General features: G+C 41.0%; 1 pseudogene; it reads right to left on the bottom strand.

Annotated features, from left to right (window-relative positions):
- Positions 1 to 1,419: 1,419 nt before the first annotated feature.
- LOC113838026 lies at positions 1,420 to 1,929 on the bottom strand (annotated as a pseudogene).
- Between the last annotated feature and the right edge of the window lie 16,835 nt (positions 1,930 to 18,764).

Below are 18,764 nucleotides of genomic sequence, written 5' to 3'. Positions count from 1 at the left end.
GAAGTGGGGAGTGACTGAGAAGCTGAACTTCAAGGGGAGCTGAGCTTTGACTTCTGTGTCTTCAGGTGGCCCTGTCAGAGGAGCAGCAGGTGGCAATTGAGGTTCAGGTGTCACCTCACCAGGAGGTGAAGCCCGGATGGGTGAATCTCTGATAGGCAAAACCTGGAGTCTACAGACTACAAGATGTCTTTTGCTTCTGCTGTTCCTTTTCATTTTTGCTGCTGCCATCTTTCTCTGGTACCTGGCGTGGTGTGAATGGGTGTGGGGAGACCCCCACTGCCTGTAATATAGTGTGTTCTCATGTGTAAACATCCCATTCTACTAGACATTTTTACCTGTGCATTATTGTGAATATGATTTCTTCTTAAGCTGTATTGTCTAATTGATAATAATAAACATAGTTTAAATATTCTTTTGATAATGAAAAATAAAAACAAGGAAGTGCCACACAGCTAGGGCTTATGAGTTTCACCTCCATGGCTATTTAGACTGTAGTTTGGTTAATGAATAAGGAAACCAATTGAGTCCCTGGAAGCCAGGCTGTCTCAAATTCTTTCAATCTTAATGTTGAAAGATGCATTCACAGGTTTTGGTGTACATAAAAGCTGCAAACAAGCCTGAACATAACTACAGGTGGGATTAGATGATTTGATAATAGATTTTAGATGGAATGTCCCAGAAAATAACTAAAGTTCACAAGGACACATAGTTAAGTTATAAATTCATTAGGTTAGAGTCACAAATGCAAAGCATCCTCATTTTTATTAGCTGACATGCTTTTATTCTCAGGAGCGTTAATGATCAAAGATGAAGATTAATATCTTGTACAAATTTCTTCCTTAATCTCTGATATAAAAAGTGATGATGGTTTTCATGTATAAATCTAGATTTTAATTCTTTTAAGATTTCTTATGAGATTAATTTTCAAGATAAAGAATTAAATGATTGATCCTTTCCTTGTAGCCACAAATTGCAGTCTGCCAGTCAAAAACAGCCTGAGAAAAATACCTTGCTTGATTATGCTCTTAATATATAACACGTTGCTTGGGTATGGTTGTACATGGGTTACATTGACAATTTTCTTCTCATCTGTAATATTTAAAATGCTGAGACCTCACTCAGCATTTGATCCTGAGTCATCACCGGAGTCATTTCTGCTATCAGAGGTGAGATATTTCCATGTAATTCACGTTAGACTGCGTGGTGTGTATATGGTAAATTGTGGCAGAAGAGAACTCTGTTATTGCAGACCCCAAAGAACATAAACACAGAGAGCATCCTGAGAAATCAGTTGATGGGGCAGCAGCTGTGACCACATAAACCAGCACTCAGTCATGTCTGCACCTGTTCCCGCACTGTCCCTCCCTCCATGTGTGACCTGCGTCCCCTGCTGGTCCTGCAGGGAGGTTTGTGTCAGGTTCACACTGAAGTCCTCTCACTGTGTTTGTAGTGTGTTTGTAGTGCAGTAATAAAAGTAGTGCAGTAATAAAAGGCGGTGTCATCAGCTTTTAAGCTGTTCATTTGCAGGTAGACGCTGCTTTTGGAGTAGTCTCTTGAGATGGTGAATCTGCCTTTCACAGACTCCCCATGGTACGTTGCATAATTGTAATCTTTGTTTCTAATTTGTGCAACCCACTCCAGCCCCTTCCCTGGAGCCTGGTCGACCGACCCAGTTCATGTAGTAATCACTGAAGGTGAATCCAGAGGCTAGACAGAATTTCAGGAACTTTCCAGGCTGCACCAAAACTCCCCCTGACTCCACCAGCTGCACCTCACACTGGACACCTGTGAAAAAGAGAATCGTGACAGTAAACAGTCACAAATGTCCACGTCCCTCTCACTAATGTCCACTCACACAGTATCATTCCTTATGTGTAAATTACCTTTCAAAAGAGCAACAAGGAAAACCCAGCTCAGTCTCAACTCCATGCTGTGGGTTGCGTGTTTAGTGATGACTACAGAATGGGAGGACCAGGGAGTCCAGTGCTGGGTACCTCTGTCAGAGCTGCAGTATCAGGGCTGCTTTTCATTGGCAGAGGAGGGCAATATTTGCATGTCTTCCTGCTTATCATGAACTCAGAGGCAGGAGCCTTAGTGAAGACAAATAATGGTACAACTGTCTGAGATGAAATTAGGAACAAAGTGGTGTTTATAGCATCAAAGCATCAATTATTGCCCCAGGCATGTAGCTTAGCTTCTAGATTATTGTTTTGCCTGCCCCAAGCCCTGTGTTCATCTCAAACATTACATGATAGGCAACAGTTTGGAGTAGGAGAATCTTAGATTTTACTTATGCTTGGTCTATACGAAACTGTTTGCCAACAGAGAAAGAAAGAAGGAAGGAAGGAAAAATAGACTATTAAGTATGAATTCTTGGATTTACAGAAAAATATGTTTTCAGACTTTCTTTATTGTGCTCTCTAATTGTAAACTTCTATGCTCTCTTTGCATAAATTATTAAATTGATTCATAGGAATTTTAATATAAAACAAAATATAACCATTTAATAAACATTGTATAAGGTTCATTAAATGATGAATGCCTACCTTAAATTGAATTAACAACATGTGGTTGAGGCCAGAACAATGTGGTATACTACTTCATGCATAAAAAATAAAAGAAATGTTATGTAAAGATAAATAATATTTGATATTATTCTTTAACAATGATTTAAACACATTTAGGTGACCCATATTTTGCATTTAGCTCCTCAAGGGAAGAACTTCACCATCTATCAGACCCGCTCTTTTCCATCAAAAGATACTGCCAGCGCTTCTGTGACCTGCCAAAAACACCCAGTAGGACTATTTCCTTCCATGCCATGTCCTTCTGCTCTCTGATTCTACAATGATTTGCCTTTCTCTCTCCATCAGCTCGGCCTGCTGTTTCTCACCTGGACCTTGAGGGACTTGCCTGCATCTGCATGGGACCACAAGGTAATCCCCCTCCTTCCTCTCCCATAGCCTACTGTCTCCCTGTGACCTTCCTCCCCATGCCATCATGTTATCTCTGCTCTCTCCCACATCTTAGTCAGGGTTTACCATGGTCTTGCCTCTCTGAAGTGCTGGGTAGACTTTGTTCTCACTTAGCATGCAAACCTCCTGTTCCTCAAGGTTTTTGGTTCTCAGTGCTGTCAGGTGGGCTGTGTTTTTATAGAATCTTTCCTCCTCAAGCCATCTTTAACAGAACAGTACTTTTTATTCTCCTACTTCTCAGTAATATCTAATATCATTCTCCTTGCCCACCTGAGCAGTGTGAGAAATAGGTGCTATCTCATGGAGTAGTCTTTAATTAAATCAGATATTGACAGTTTACTGCAACAAAATGTATTCTGCCTGCATTTTTCCAAAGCAAAAAATTAAACACCAACCCAGCTATAAACACTTTGACCTTCAATGGCACTCTGCTTGTAACTCTCTCTCTCTCTCTCTCTCTCTCTCTCTCTCTCTCTCTCTCTCTAACTTTATTTTAAATGTATTCTTATATCTTCAGATAAAAGCTCTCTCTCCCTCATCAATGATGTTCGCATTTTTTTAATTGCAGATGGAGACTATTACAGAGATCCATATCAGGCAAACTTGCAGAGAACAAGTGACCCAGGGATGCACAACTACACTGGATACATCTTCAAAATTAACACAACACCAAAAGCTTAGGGAAAAATCCTTGAAGAGGGGACAGAAAAAGTACAAGGTCTAGAGGACCAGGATGCCAGCATGAGATGGTATCTTCTAGACAGGAGAGAGATGATGATTCCTCTTGACAATATAGATGTGGAAACTGGACACCCAGAGTATAGGGTTACACCTCACAGTTTCCAACATATAAATGATGAACTACTGGTAATCAGTGGCTGCTGAGAGAGGGAGAATCAGTTTTCATCAAGGACAAGCTCTGTCATAATTATTCAATTCCAAGTTCACTGCTCTAAACACAGTTACATGTACATACCTATAACTGTACTCAAAGTGTCTCACACACACCCACACAAACACACACACACACACACACACACACACACAAACACACACACACACACACACACACACACACACACACACACACACACACACACTCACACACTGGTAAAAAAATTTACTAAGTTGAAGAACTCAAGAGTTTGTTGGAGAAATGAAAGTTGGATATGGGAGGATTTTGAGTGAATATGTTGATACTTACAGTACTCAGGTTAAGAAATTCTGAAAACTGTTTTATTTAACAAACAACAAGGATATCTCCTCTCACGAACAACTCCTTGGTAGATGCTGTGTGTTCAGTGCTGAACACTGAATGGGAAGACTGGGACCAGGGTGGGTCTCCTCAGCCAGAGCTTCATGGTTAGGGTTGGGGTGTTTTGTGAGCAGAGGGAGAGCTTTTCTGCAGTTCTTGCTGCTGTAGAATGAATTCTCTGGTGAATGTATTGGATATATATTTGCCTTGAGAAAATGATAGAGATGGAAACTGGGTTATAGGGAAAGGAAGAAAGAATTACCTATTATTTATTTTGTATTTGTCATAGAAGTAAAAGTCTCACTTCATTGTGCTCTGCCAGAGGCCATTATAATAAAATTTTGATCATTTCAAAATGAATAACAAATTTTATGAATGTTGAATCTTGACATTAAAATGAAGTAATTGGTTTCAAGGACTTAGTTTATTTCAGATTAATGCAAAATGATTGGTGTGTGATACCCAGATTGAAAAACAATGACACGCTTGACAGTGGTGGAGCACACCTTTAATACCAGTACTTGGGAGGCAGAGGCAGGCAGATCTCTGTGAGTTCAAGGAAATTCTGTTCTACAGAGCAATTTCCAGGACAGGCTCCAAAGCTACAGAGAGAACCCCTGTCTCAAAAAAGGAAAACAAAAGGATTGCAAATTCTATAGAGTATTATTTATCTGAAAAAAACTCCTCTAAAATGTGAACATTTTTGTGTTTCTTATTAGTCTGTTGTAGGCTGTGTGGGACATAGCATTCCTGTACAGCAGCTACTACTGTTAATCTTTCTTAAATAATGAAGGAATCATGATTGTGAATATCAAAAGGTGTAGAGAAATCTAGATCCTCCACTCTGGGACTCTGCTCAGGTGTTCGTCCATCAGTCCAGTCCCATCTCCTCCCCAGGACATGACACTCTATCCTGATTGGGTGACTCAGCATGAAGAGACATTAGATTGTCTCACCACCAGACAAGACTGTCTAGTCCTGTTTTCCAACTGAGGAATTCATTCTAATATGAGGTGTACTGTCTTTGTGGTGATAGAAAGTGTCTTTGAATTGTGTCATTTCTGTTTCTGTAGCATTCCCAGCGGAGTGACAGAGTCTAGGAACTATCTGAACTTCTCCATGTCACATCTTGTATCCTTTTAGGCATGGAATGTAACTGACACAGAAGATGGTCTCCTGGGTCTTCTATGTGGATAACTTAGTGGAATAAACTCTGGGTAGAGTCAGGAAACACCCTTGCTGGTCTCTCTGCACTTACTCCCCAGGCTTTGCTTAAATACTATATCTAGGTTTTCCCTTTTGCTGTCTCATGAAACAATATTTAGCAATGTTCTTGATTATACAAACTTCATGTCATTTTACAATCATATCTTAAATATCAGAATGTTACCCTTTGTGTTTTCTTTGACAGAACATGGTCTCCAAGAGATTAAACTCATTCCCTTGTAGGTATTGCTTTGTAATGTTTGTAGACAGATTTTTGATGTTTTCACATCATGTGCAGGTCAAGAATATTGTCCCAGTAATCATGTGTGACTGAGAGACATCTAGGCAGCCATATGGTGGAGTTCTTTGTAGCAGGTTTTGTCTCTACTTGAGAAATCCAATCTGTCCCCATAGAAATCATCCCTATGAACCTTGCATGAGCCCAGCAAGATCACATATAACAATGACTGGACCCATCATTCATATAACTTTTAATCATTCTGTTGATGGTTCCCCGGAATTCACCAATAAGGGAACCACTCTTGACTTTCTATATTGAGACTGAGGTTTATATTTGAACAAGATTTTTCATGATGTTGTAGACACTTTACCATGCACAGACTAGAGCAGGTATACACTATGCCTTGGAGGATGAGGGAATTCTGTCCAGCATTAACTGGTTCAGTGTACACTTCCTGAGTATCATGACATCTGCTGGCAAAGGCCCAGAGGATAAGGAGGGATAATGATGAAATTTGAGAAGAAATTCCAGGAATAAAATAACTTTACTGGCAGGAAATCAGACATCCCAATCAACTCTCAACCCGAGAGTTGTGTGTGAAAGGATCTAGTCAGATGGGAAAGAAAATGGGTTTTCTTGCCCTTTGTTCTTGTTTATAAAACTTTCTGGCTTTATGTGAGTGAATAAAAATAAATAAAAAAACAATTTGCACCAGAGAATCCCACTATCAACTATGTTGTTTTCTTTTTTTCTAATTATTCTTTTAATAGAAATCATCAGTTTGTGGCCATGGTACCAATGGGCAGTATCAATTCTGTTATTGACAATAAGACATTGTACAGTCAAGGTGCATGTGCATTCTCCTTATTTAAAATAAAAACAAAAACATGAAAAAGCAAGCATAGACATAAATAATTGTATTCAGATATGTCAAAGTTATAACAGAGCCAAGAATCAAGAGAAGTTTTAAGTGGGCCTTGATGCCTCTAACAACAGAAAACTGCATGTGAGTGTGTATGTGTGTGTAGGGGCTCTGTGCACTGGACACTGATGTCCATTCAGCATCAATCGCTGTCAGTGCAGAATTGAGAAAAACACAATCCAGCTTCAGGAAACAGGGCAGTGAGCATGCAGGGCTCCTGATAACAGGCACTGGTGTCTTACATTCCCAGTATGGAATCCCACAGCTCTGTCCTAAATGTTACCTGAACAGGATGATAAAGGAAACCAATTGGAGGAGTATTCCTCTTTCTCCACATCCTCTCCAGCATAGACTGTCATTGGTGTTATTGAGTTTAGCCATTCTGACAGGAGTAATATGGTATCTCAGAGTGGTTTTGACTTGCATTTCCCTGATGACTAAGGATGTTGAGCACTTTGTCAAGTGTCTTTCAGCATTTTAGATTCTTCTGTTGTGAATTCTCTATTTAATTCTGCACTCCAATTTTTAATTGCATTGTTTGGTGTTTTGTTGGTTCGTTTCTTGAGTTCATTCTATATTTTGGTGATCAGCCCTGTGTCAGATGTTGGGTTGCCATTGCAGGTGGGGGTGCAAACTTGTACAACCACTTTGGAAATCAGTTTTAGGGTTTCGCAGAAAAATAGGAATCAGTCTAACCTCAAGATACAACAATTCCTCTCTTGGACATGTACCCAAAGAACACACATTCATACAATAAGGACATATGTTCAAATATGTTCATAACAGCATTATTTGTAATAGCTAGAACCTGGAAGCAACCTAGATGCCCCTCTACTGTAGGATGGATAGAGAAAATGTGGTACATTCACACAATGGAGTACTAGTCAGCAGAAAAAAAAAACAATAGAATCTTGAAATTTGCAGGCAAATGGATGGAAATAGAAGAAAACATCCTGAGTGAGGTAACCCAGTCACAAAAGGATAAGCATGGTATGTACTCACTCATATATGATTTTAGACATAGAGCAAAGGATTGCCAGTCTACAATCTGCACTGCCAGAGGAGCTTGGAAACAAGGGGGACCCCAAAGTAAGATTGCATAGTTCCTTCAAGAAGAGGAGGGGGGCAAGACCCCCTGAGAGAAGTGGGAGCACATGGGGAGAGGAAGAAGGTGGGAAGGGAAGAAGGTGAGTGGGAGGAGAACAAGAGGACTGAGACAGGGGGAATAGAGGAGGGCAAGAAAGGAGATGCCTTGATAGAGGGAGACAGTACAGGCATGGATATCTGACTCGCGGGAAAATTTAGGGGATCTACTGGGATGATCCCAATAAGAAACCAGGCAGTGGTGGAGAGGATGCCACTGATGCCCTTCCTCTATAATGAGATTGATGTCTACCTTGGTTACCACTCTTAGAGCATTCATCCAGTAGCTGTTCCAAGCACAGACAGGCACCCACAGCTAAGCACTAAACCATACTCCAGTAATCCAATTGTGGAGAGGGAGGAGGGATGAACAAAGGAGCCAAGACGGTGATTCAGAAACTGGCAAATACATTTGGCCTGACCTAGTGAGAGCATGGAGACCCTAGTCATAAAGCTGGGGAAACAGCATTGGATCAAACCAGGCCCTCTGAATGTGGGTGCCAGCTAGGAGGCCAAGGCAGTCTATGTAACCTCTAACAGTGGAGCCAGTGTTTATCTGTAGAGCACAAATGGATTTTGAGAGCCAATTCCCTTTGGACAGATCCTATTGCAGCCCAGATACAAAGAGGGCCTAGGACCTCCCCCAAATGATATGATGGCCTTTGAAGGTCCCCTGTGGAGGTTGTCACTATCCCTGGGGAGGAGTTGGGGGATGGTTTGGGGGGAGTTGTTGGGGAACATGGAATAATGGAAGGGTGAGGGAATGGGGGATGGATATGTAAATATGTAATTAAAGAACTTAAGTGAAAAATAAGAAGGAAGCCAATTGGGTTTAAACTAGGGTTTAAAACAGGTGAAACAGAATCAGTATACTACAGTACAGGACTGAACAAAGCTGCTACACTGTTCAGGGTCCAGCAGATACTCCATCTGTTCTGCCTTGTTCCTACTCTCTCTCTCTCTCTCTCTCTCTCTCTCTCTCTCTCTCTCTCTGTTCTATGCATGACACTTCCACCAATACTACTAGTTTTACTTATTTCACAAATAAAACCAAATGTCAAGTTTGCATATACAGGACAAGATCAATCTGTTATTCATATAAATTATTCCTCAGCCCAACAGATTGAATGACCTACAGCATAAAGCAAAAGAGCACCACCTTTCTCCAGTTAACATTAACTCTGGTTCTGCCTTGACAACTGTAACCATTCCTATAATGGAAACGGCCCACCTAACCCAAATTAATGGTGTTATCAAGGAATATTGCTTATTATAAGAAAGAGATGAATACTTACACATAGGGTGGGTCTTCCTAACTCAATTAACCTACTGTAGAAACTACTGTCACAGGAACATCCAGGGACAAAGCTAGTGTAAATACTCCACTAAAAGAATGCCCAAGACTCATTTCCCAGGTGACTCTAGGTCCTGGAAATTTAGCAATCTATATAAACACGGGCAACAAAGTTCAGAAATTGCTTTTTATTGTTGAACAAAGTGATGTGGGAAATACAAGAATGATCCAAGTGTAAAAATGCATATGATAAAATTCACATTGCTCAGGTCTGAGCCCAGTATGTACCCTGGGAAGAGGAAGGGAGAGTTTAGATTTCTTAGGATTCTGGGGTACAGGAGGTTGATTCTGCCTTTCTCTTGGTTCCTCCTGAATCTCAAACACTATCCTAGTAAGGAAATCCCATGGATAATCTGCTAACAATCACACAAATAAAGGTCTATGGTTTCCTGATTGGCAAATTTAATCACTTTTATTTCTGGTAGATCACTCACTCTGCATTGTTTTACTTATGCAATAAAAATATTTAGTGACTTTACAAAAGAGTGAGATATTGATCAAACTGATTAAATATTGAAACAGCTCAGGACCTGGGTGACTTCAGAGGCAAAACCATTTTGAACTTAGGCCTAAAACAGGTCTGTATTTCTCAAAACAGATTTTTAGTGACAAATCTGCTTAGAGATATGAAAACGGACCAACTCTAGGAAGTCTGAACCTCAGAGATCTGCAATGGCAATAAATTCAGAATTACAGCAGAGACATGGGTCATGAAGACAGTCTTGATGATGTCATGGAGGACAATGACAAATGAGCTGATGGAAACTGAAATATTATCTCGTATCTCTGATGACTCTGCACATATACTGAGAAAATTTCTGAACAATGACATTTAGAAAACTCCATAGATTCCTACCTGATTATCATCAGTGCAGGAGGATGGAAATTATAAGACAGGGAAGAGTAGTGCAGTTTAGCAACTGGCGAGAAATTGTTTCAAATTTCAACCAGGTTTCACATGTACATGCAAGAATAAAAAATAAATTTGTTTTCTCTACCCAAATGTTATAATATAATATCCATAGATACATAACTGATTGGGGTGACTCTTGTATGTTTTATTTAAATTTGCTTCATTGAGAAAAATATTTCTAGACAATATATTTCCCCTCTGTCACATACTCCCAGACTTCTCCCCTCCCTATCAATACAACTCTAAAGCCTTCATTTCTCTGACTCCTTAAACAAATGAGCAAAGAACAAGAAACTATCATCAATCTATGTATCTCATAAACACACACACACACTCAAGGATACAAAATAAGAAACCTAAATATTCACACATACAAAAATATCAATGAAACAAAAAATCCTAAATAAAGTTATATAAGACAAAAGCTGTCCAAATTGTCATTGTTCAAGTTTTCTTTTTGCTAATTCCTGATCATGGGGTGTAATTAATATAGCCAGTGAAGTGTGATTAATATACCAGTGAGAATAATTGAATTGGGCCAATTTTTCTCCTTGGCTAGTGGTTATAAATTGCAGATAGTTTCTTGGTAAATGTGGGAGCTCTTGTCTACTTGAAACATTCAGCCCTGAGAACCCTTCTGGCTTGAACTTGTGCAAGCCTTCTTCACCACAGTCTCTGTGAGTTCATGTGTGCATCAGTCCCGCTGTGAGTGCAGGAAACTGTTTCCTTGGAGTCATTTATCACTTCTCACTCTTACGGTCTTTCCACCTCCTTCCCTGAATTGTTTGCACAATCCTGAGGGTAAGGTTTGATGAAGACTACCCATTTATAGCGCGTGCCCAAATATATATCACTCTCTACATATTGTCCCTTTCTGTCTAAGTCAGTTTCCACTTACAGAAAAAGAGAATGTTCTCTTCTGATGGCTGACTTAGGCACTGACTTATGTGTCTATGTGGGCACACGATTAAGAATAATTTTATTGATATGTTCCTTTATGAGAAAATAGCATTTGGTTTCACCTGGGGCCATGGTGTATCTAGACCCAGTTTCTTCGCCTTCTTGGCAGTGTCCAACATGGGTTTTATCTCATGGACAGGACATGAAATCCAAACAGAGAATGATGGATTACATCCACAACAATTGCAACAACATTTCTCATGGGATGGTCACCATTATAACTCACAGCATTTGTATCTAGTTTGGTTATTGCCCTTCTCCTTCTCATGGAAAAATATCTTCAATAGCTATGAATGGCAGTCAGTAGAAGAGAAAATATCTAGTTAAATACCAGATCAACTTCCCAGTGTCCGCTGTGATACACAAGTGTTGTCCTCAGAATTATGGCCTTATCACCAGTTTTTGGAGAGAACCAAGAGCCTTGGCAATAGACTGAGATATCTCAGAGGTTCCTTAGCAATCCTTCACCAAAATCTCAGTTTGTGAGTGCTTACCCAGGAAAGCCCATCTCACCAGTATGGAGTTATTCACTGAAGGAGAAATTACAGTAATTTAGAAATTCCTGCTGTGGGAATTTGAGAGAAAGTACAGAGTGAAACAATAGCTTTGAATCACCTGGCTTGAGCACCAGACTCCCTTAATCATTGTATAACCAAACACAGACAGACTCATTTCTAAACATCTTAAAAATGAATGATGGGGTATAACAGGAAGCCCGGGCTCTGAAGTTAGCAGTGAAGAGGAAACTTCAGAGGCTCGCAGGAAAGATGTAACTCTCTCCCCATATTAGGAAGGGAAAGAGAGGAGAAGCTTCCTGAAATTTTGTACAGAGAGCAAATGAGGCTGTGTCTCCGTGGTACTCAATACTCGAGCACAGTAGTATGTGGCAGTGTCTTCAGTGTCCACACTGGTGATCTTGAAGGTTACCCGGTTGTTGGAGGTGTCCTTGGAGATTGTGAGCTGGCTCTTCAGGGATGGGTTGTAGTATTTATCATCATTCCACCAAATGTGTGACAGCCACTCCAGACCCTTCCCTGAGGGCTGGCGGATCCAGCCCACACCCATACTAGAAGTGCTCAGTGAAAACCCAGAGAAAGGAAGGTCAGAGTGAGGTCCTGGGAAGAAGGGAACACTCCAGGGCCAGACTCCTTCAGGGTAACTTGGGATAGGACATCTGTGGGGAAAAAGTAGAAGGTAAGGTTGGCACAGAGTGAATTATGGGAGTTCATAGAGTAGGAATCCATGGCACTCACATGCAGGCACAATCAGCAGCAGGAATGAGGAAGCAAACAGGGCCAAGGCTGCTCACCAGTGAGTGTCCAGGCCCAGCTTTGCCTTTTCAACCTATGCTTGGGTGGAGCCAGGAGAGATTTGCATTCCCTCACCAGGAGCTGACTCTGATGGAGGACTTAAATTATGGGTCTCAGGGGGAGCCATTCTGTGAAGAAATACACAGGATGTCTCAGGGAAGTTCACTTCTGCTCACCATAGAAAGGAGCCCACATGAGAAGACCCAGGTCCTCAGTATGCAACACATCTGATGAGAACTGTGTGAATTCAGCAATGAACATTGTGTGTCATTTACAGGCTGGCAGTTATGCAGTCTATAATTGCATGGAAGAGAGTTGTATTTCATTGACTTTACTAATCTGTCAATCTCCTGTTTCACATATTTGATATTCTATTATTCAACATTAGTAGCTTCATTTATACACTGCTGTCTATTTCTGAAAACTTTAAAAACAGCAGCAACAGAAAACATAACCTGTAGCAGAGACATGGTCAGTTATCTCAATTCTCTCAGATGCTGAGCATCCTGGAGAAAGGGAAGAAGGACAGAGAATGATGAAAGTCACAGCTCACAGGGCCCAGGGATTTCCTCACAGGTTCAGTGATGTTAAAGAGCAATGCAGTCTGCTTTTTTCTTGTGACTATTGATGTTTAAAGCCAACAACTGCCAGCTCCAAGGTCCTGCAGTTTCTTCTGCACACTGGGCTGGGAGAGGAAACCAGGGCTCACAGGAAATGCTCTCTGGCCTCCTGTGCACCTGCTCAAGGATAAAGTCTATTTGGCGCCCCCTGATGGAACACTGACTCCCTGCAGCATGCTGGCCCCAGGTTGATGGTCAGAGCATCATAATGGCTCCCTTTATCCAGAACAAAGTCCTATGTCACAGCCAGTCCATGACTTGGAAACGGGGAAGAAAAGACTTCAGAACTTCATAGTTTTTGATAATTTCAGACTATGCTTTAAATCATTTTTGTTTTCTTCTGCTATTAGCATGAAAATTATATAAACTTTGCTGACTTCTTGTGCCATGTGAAACAGTTCCTCTACTGAGCATTTAGCTGTTGCCCTTTCCAGATATTTATCTCTCCTGTGTTAGATGTTTCAATATTTCTCATAATGTCAATCATGATGCTAAATGATTTCTGGTCTGAGGGGACACAGATCTGTCACAGTCAGTGACATAGCTTAGAGACTTGGAATTAGATGTTTCTCTCCACATCTCACACAGGACAAGAGAATGGACATTTTTGTCTCTTGTGTCCTCTGTGATTCTATCTCTCTCTGGCATGAACTCACAGCCTCATTCAGAATTCAAATGTGTTTTTTCTCCAAGGGAGTGTACAGATGTATTCACTGTTCCATTCATAGGTTTATTAATTTCAATTCAAATCACTGTTTGTCATTTAATTCTCTATCTTCTTCAAGTACTAGGTTTGTGTGAAATTCACATGAGAAACCATTTATGTGAGCAGAAACCTGACAATTACAGCGTTCACAATGCTGGGGAGTCCCTGGCTCTCTACTTCCTAACATAACTTCAGACACAAAGAAATCCATGCATCCCCTGTGCACACCCATGTTCCCAGGTCCCCGTCCTCATTCAACAGTGCTTCTCTAGGATTTATCTGTCCTTGATTATCACTGAGACTGAAATGTGATGTATGAGATAATAGTCTGTGTTTCTTTTCACGTTCAATCTCTTCCAGATTTATCTACACTGTGACATGGAAACTGCAGGCTACATGTTGAGAGACAACATGGTATTTCATGGAAATGCCACACTTATTCAGACATTCAACCATTGATGGTTTCTGGAGTAGAGTATCATAGTCTATAAGGCAAGGACTATGTGTGCAAAAACTCTTGTAGAAATTCCAAAAATTAGTGTTTAATGGAACAACAAAATGAGACAAATTAATGAACCAAATGCTAACTCTTTTGTTTTGGACCTTCAGACTATTTCTTCAAGTCCACTTACTAATTCCTTTCATTCTCTCTCTCTCTCTCTCTCTCTCTCTCTCTCTCTCTCTCTCTCTCTCTCTCTCTCTCTCTCCTTCCCTCCCTCTCTGTGCTGTTTTAAAGTCTTGTGGTTTTGTGCAGTTGTGTACACAGATGAGTGTGCTTGTGTGTATACACACATACAGAGGCAAGAGTTGGTATTGGCTGTCTTTCCCCTCCCACTTTATAACCCTTCTTTAATATAGGGTTTCTAACTGAACATGAAGTTCATCAATTCAGCACAAATGACCTGTCCCTAAGCTGTAATGACCAATCTGTTTGTCCCCCAGTGTTGAAACCATAGTTACCACACTCATTCACATCTTTCAACAACTGAAGGGAGCAGTTTAAACAAATTTCCATGATGACAGAGATGAAAGTCCTGCAGTAATAAACTGAGTTAGCTAAAAGCACAGCTGGGTCACATCTGGATTACAGCGCACAGTCCTCAGTTAGAGGAGAGGAGGGAGGGTTCAGGGAAGGTTCCCGACCTGCCGGGGTTGATGGTAATGATCTCGGCCCCACCTTCCCCTTGGTTTTCACTTAAACAAAAATTTACGAGTATTATAATCAAGAAATCCGAACAAGACCCTGCCTAGAGTAAGAAAGGACTCAGGAAAGTCCAGGAATTACTTATCATGTGGTTTCAGTGACTGTATTAATGTCCTTTATGTCCTCATAGCTGTCGGTTTGCATCTTGTTATGGGGACTGTGCTTCATATTTTTAAAATAGTACAAAGAGAACATGTAATGTTTTGAGGACACTGTATCCCTTCACATCACACGTGGAGAGAGAATTTCCAGAAAACAGCAAGAAAAAGTGCAGCCCAGACACCTGATGGGTGCTTCCTCTAACCCTGTCTGCATAATCTCCTGGGATGGACCTGTGTTCAGTGTGTGCTATGCGCCCCCTGGTGGCCGTGAGCGGCCTCACAGTGAGGTTTATGTGTGGGTTCACACTGAGATCACTCACTGTGTCTAGCACAGTAATAAGTGGCCGTGTCCTCAGACTTCACACTGTTCATTTGCAGGTACAGAGTGTTCTTGGCATTGTCTCTGGAGATGGTGAACCGGCCCTTCACGGACGGTGCATAGTTTGTGGTACTGCTATCTCCATTAATTTCTCCAACCCACTCCAGCCCCTTTCCTGGAGCTTGGCGGACCCACTCCATCCAGTAGTTACTGAAGGTGAATCCAGAGGCTGCACAGGAGAGTTTCAGGGACCCCCCAGGCTTCACCAGGCTACCTCCAGACTCCATCAGCTGCACCTCACAGTGGACACCTGCAAAAAAATAATTCCTAATGAAGAAAACATCACACATGTCCATTGTCCCTCAGATTAATGTCCACTCACACAGTCAGCATCTACTGCTCTCCATAAATTACCTTTTAAAATAGCAACAAGGAAAATGCAGCTCAGCCCCAACTCCATGCTGACCCCTGAGTGAAGTCTTAGGATCCACAGCTGAGCTCTTCTGCCTGAGCTGTAAGGTCAGGACTGGGCTGCTTTTCATGAGCAGAGAGAGGGCCCATTTGCATGTCTTCCTGCTTTATAGCAAGCTCTGTAGTGGAGCCTGGTGATGGCAGGCCCTGGGTTATTTGTTAATATGCTGGAGGTATCAGATCATAATGTTAATTTGGGGGAAATTTTATTAAATTATATCATTTCCTATTGCTGTAAAGACTCATTTTAATCTTCATTTCAACTCCCTTCTCCACATCTGGGATTAGGATAGCAGTCACATTGCTTTGCAGTGCTCATTTTCTATGAAGTCAGCAGTACTGTGTGGACCTCATCCCTGATGAACTTAAAACTCCTTTCATAGCTATATCTTTGTGTAAATCTTCTTCCTGAGGTTGGAAACTCCATTTCTTTTTGGAGTTTCTGTATGTGACATGCCTGAATTCCAGTGTTCAGCTAATCACATGTAAAAGTCTTTTCCAGAAGATGTGTGTATTTCTTGTGTTATTGTCTAATTCAGTATACTTTTGCTGCACGTTTACCTATTTGTCCCTAGAAATGCAGAGTGACTGAGAAGCTGAACTTCAAGGCAGAGCTGAGCTTTGACTTCTGTGTCTGCAGGTGGCCCTGTCAGAGGAGCTGCAGGTGGCAATTGAAGTTCAGGTGTCAGCTCACCAGGAGGTGAATCCCTGGTGGGTGAATCTCTGATAGGCAAAACCTGGAGTCCACAGACTCCAGAATATTTGCTTTTGCTATTCGTTTTGATTTTTGCTGCTGCCACTTTTCTCTGGTACCTGGCATGCTGTGAATGGGTCTGGGGAGATCCCCACTGCCTGCAATACAGTGTGTTCTCATGTGGGAACATCCCATTCTACTGGGCATTTTTACCTGTGCATTAATTTGAAGATGATTTCTTCTTAAGCTGTACTGTCTAATTTATAATATTAAAGTTAGTTTATATAGAATAATGATGATGAAAATAAAAAAGGGAGCTTCACACAGCAAGAGCCTATGAGTTTCACTTCCACAGTAGCATAGACTGTAGTACATGTTAATGAATAGGGAAAATGCTTTAGTCCCTGGAAGCCAGGCTGTCTCAAATTCTTTCCATCTTAATGTGGAAAGATGCATTCACAGGTTTCTGTAAAAGATATTGGAATCCAAATTAGGAATATTTATATTAGGTGATGGTATGAATTGACCCTTTCATTTAAAGCCTTCTCAATACAAGGAAATCTTGCCTGGTGCTGGAAACCTAGTCAACTCCTCAAGGTTTCTCACATCATAGATGGTGGAGGAAAACATTTAACTGCCACTAACTAGCATGATTTCTAACTACACTCCAACTCTTTGTCTTCATATGTAAAAGTATGTGTTGTTATTTCCACTCATCAAGGAAACTTGTCTTGGCCAAAGTTGGAGACCATTACAGAAAACCACAGCAGACCAAAATGCAGAGTTTTTAAGCCTAAGCTTCAATGGATGCATCTATACCCCATCTCTTGCCTCATAGCCTTAGGGATTGTTGTAGATGAGGAAGTAGAATGAGTGTGTGCACCCTAGGAAGGGTAAGTCTGCTCTGAGATTATGTCTCCTGTACATATTAGAGAAGATGTGTCCATCAAGTCTACCTAACAAGGCTCTTGAAACATGAGCCAAACAAGAATGAAAACAGCAGACACACTAACATGGAAGGAGGAGAGTTTACCAGGCCACAGCTCTAGTCAAAGGATTAGAGGAAACTAAGGAGCCCAGAGCAGGGGAAATGGTCTTCAAAAGACAAGAGTATACCTCTAGGTTTCCCAATACCATAAACCCTGAAAACATATTACAGAAACTGAAGTTGAATTTCATTATTTAGAAATATAGAAGTCACACACACACACACACACACACACACACACACATACACACACAGACACACACACACACACACACACACAACACACACACACACACACACACACACACACATACACACAGAGAGAGAGAGAGAGAGAGAGAAAGAGAGAGAGAGAGAAAGAGAAAGAGAGAGAAATATTAATAAATTTAAAAATAAGCAATGAATTTGAAAGAAAACAGGACTCCCAAGGAACTTTGGTAAGGAGAAAAGTGAAGAGAAAAATGAGTATATTATAATCTAAAAAAGATCAAATTAATTGACAATGAAAACCAAACTCCTTGTTTCCTGAGATTCTTTAATTGTCAGATAGACTTAAAATTGTACAAAATGCATGAGTGGTTGCCTGATAGGTACAAAACCACACCAGGATAATTCCCTGTCATGGCACATGTATTACACCCAAAATTCTGCCATGGTTAAGTAGGATCAAGAACTATAAATAGTCTTTGTATTTGCAACATTAGTGAGGCAAGCCTGGGACTCTTGATGATGGTTTCCCACAAAATATAATACAAAAATACCTCTAGAGACCACTGCACAAGACATATTACAAGAAGAGATAATTATGGGCACAGGAGAGAAATCTTCTGCATGCTCTGCACCTGGTTCATGGGCTGTCTTCCAATGTGTGCTCTACAGACTTTGACAGACTTGGAACCTTCTTCAACCCTCAGCCACTAGGGAGCCATGGACACAGTTCTCATCAGGTTGCCTCCTCTGGATCTTCTGTTTGTGCCTTCTCTCTGCTGTTCATCTTCCTGCCCAGTCAATACCAGTACACGACTGTCTGCCTGTGCTATTATGGTAGTTCTCAGTCACTTGAAATTCTAAGAAGATACAAAAATATTAAATTCAGTGTGTGTGACGTTTGACTTACAAGGCATTTCAAATCCCTCCTACCTGTGAGGAACTGAAGCCCCTATCTCCTCACAGGGTTTTTACCAACTCCCTACCCACCCACATTAAAGTGTTCTGTCACTTAGAAAGAAAAACAGAAAACAAAAAAGATAAACACAATATAATCCAAAGAAGTCCATTTTGTGTTGTCACTTACTTTCTATCATGAGGTCTCCCCAGGGTGTGGCTGATGTACCTGGTGTCACTCCACTGTAGAAAGTTGACGTCCTCACAGTGCTGTCCAT

Source organism: Cricetulus griseus, chromosome 5 (assembly GCF_003668045.3).
Source record: "Cricetulus griseus strain 17A/GY chromosome 5, alternate assembly CriGri-PICRH-1.0, whole genome shotgun sequence".
Classification (NCBI taxonomy): Eukaryota; Metazoa; Chordata; class Mammalia; order Rodentia; family Cricetidae; genus Cricetulus; species Cricetulus griseus.
Note: the sequence above shows the minus strand (reverse complement) of the source record. Positions and strands in the feature narration are given on the sequence as shown.